This window comes from Solanum stenotomum, chromosome 3, assembly GCF_019186545.1.
Source record: "Solanum stenotomum isolate F172 chromosome 3, ASM1918654v1, whole genome shotgun sequence".
Lineage (NCBI taxonomy): Eukaryota > Viridiplantae > Streptophyta > Magnoliopsida > Solanales > Solanaceae > Solanum > Solanum stenotomum.
Window position 1 is genome coordinate 65,047,719 of NC_064284.1, and position 2,519 is coordinate 65,050,237.

Consider the following 2,519-nt stretch of genomic DNA (forward strand, 5'->3'; position numbering starts at 1 on the left):
ATGACTTCCGTCCTACTAAACGTTTATGTAAAATTATGAAATCTAGAAACTGAAAATTTTATGGCATATTCTAAAACATATAATAGCATCTCCTATTTTTGTATATATTCAAAAATATTCTTTTGACATGAAAATTATCATGAGAATAATTCTCAACTTCACCGGTTGAACCATTCTCTGATTTTAAAGTAAAAAAAAAAAAGAGTTATAACAAAAGAAATACTATTATTTGGTTAATTATGTCTTTAGTATACTCCTTCATTTATAAGCTTGATTTTATTTTTATGAGTCATGTATGTGATTTAATTTTTGATAATGGACAATTATATTTGTTAATTGTATATCTTTAACACACTCCCTCACTTTCATGACTTGATTATCTCTTTGAACCAAGCTCCACGTAGACGTCCATCAATAACAAATTTCTATAACACATCACCTTGAGATTAGCTGGAGATTAATTGTGTTTCACCTATATTATTCGAGTATTTATAGATACCAAAGTCCATTAATTATAAATTGATCCTTCCTTCTTCTTCTTTTATGCGTTTCAATTCTATAGGTAATATAATGGTGTAGTAAACTAACCGTAAATAGACAAAGACTCTAAGTCTAATCTCATAACATCGTCACTGAGCTAACTCCATAATCATCTCGCCAAACCATTGACTATTATACCAATCGCTTAGTTAACGATCAGTCAAAAAAATCTCTTAACATGAAATGATATTTGCATACTCGATACGCTTTTTGGCCTCTCATAAGTAGGTAAAGACCATTTAACAAAGAGTAGCCACAATACATGTTCTCCTCCTTTTCTTCAGCATATCCAAATGAATTATGCCAATCAAGTGACTATATATATAAATCTCTTGCCTTTCTTCATTTCCACATATCAATAGAAAGTTCTTTTACAAATGATGATAGTCGTATCAATATTTCATTCCCTCTCTCTCTATCTCAATTAATTCTTATGTGATACTATTTTTTAAATTAATTTGTCCCAGAAAAAAAAACTTAATTTTTAAATCGCGAGGAAATTTCAAGAACTGAAGATTAATTGGAGCGTAAGAATTGCAGGTTATTCTCCTTTGGCAAGAAAGCTATGGTTATGCATAATTTATTTCTTGCCAAGGGAGAATTGCCCTACGTTTCTTTATTTTCCATATTGTATCTTTTTTTTTCCTTTCAAATGGAACCATATATATGTATGTACAAAATATAATAGCTCGTAAAGGGATTTTCATTTTACTCACTTTTACAATTTAAATTTTTCTCACGTTTTAGGTGTTAGAGATGCTCGAAAATATAATTTATATTTATAAAAGAGAAACTTCAGCCTGATGATGTGGTCCGAGATAAAAAGAAATGGTTTATCTTTGGTTTGAAGTATTAACTAATCTCGAAATTTTTTAATCGTGTTCCAATCCATCATTTATATTAAAATGACAAAGTTACTATCTCATATAAAATGTGAGCTAAAATATTTCCATGACATATCTCAACCCATGTGAATTGCTTAAGAAGAGATTCCAAATTTGTTGTTTTCTTTAATTTTTCTTTCCTTCTTCCTTTCCTATCCTTTGTATATTTGTACAATTTCTCAAATCAGCATATCCATTTGATTCCTCAAAGCTTTCATTGGTAAAGTAATGCATGTGTTGTTAATTTTAATTTTAATTTTTTGAAGAAGTTATTGCTATAGTATTTTCATAATTTTTTTAAAAAATAAATAGTATATATACATGTATATAAGCTAGACAATATATATTTGGCTCACTTTGACTTTTATTTTTTGATGCTTAAATTGAAACATAATATGTAGCGGCTAACTGATTTTGTTTTATCAAAATCTAAAACATTAGCATTTAGTCAAATTTATTCTATAACTATGAACCATTCTAACTAACAAATCTTGATTAAACATAAATAAGTAAATATCATAAATAGCAAATCATAAACAACTTAGGATTCCTACTATAACTTTGAATTATTGTTTTCAACATTCTCCCGTAATTCAAAGTTGTATACTCTTGCCTTTTTCTTTTTGTTATTGTTGTTGTATTGGAGTACTTCTCTTCGATCTTCAATTGTTAGAGTACTTCTCTTCAATCTTTCAATTGTTGGAGTATGTCTCTTCAATCTTCAATTGTCGGAGTACTTCTCTTCAATTCTCATTTTTTTTTCTTGGTTGTATTGGAGCACCTCTTCTCCAACTTTCAAGTATTGGAACACTTTCTCTCCAACTCACAATATTTTTTTTTCTTGATTGTGTTGGAGCACTTTTCTCCAACTTTCAAGTGTTGGAGCACTTTCTCTCCAACTCACGATATTTTTTCTCTTGGTTGTGTTGGAGTACTTCTCTCCAACTTTCAAGGTTGATGCTCTTTCCACCAACGCATTTTCTTTTTTGTTGTTTTTTTTTTGTTTTGCTTTTGGTGTTGGAGCATTTCTCTCCAACTCTCGTTGATGCCCTTCCCATCAACTCCTTTTCTTTTTATGTTTTTTTTTTTTTTTTT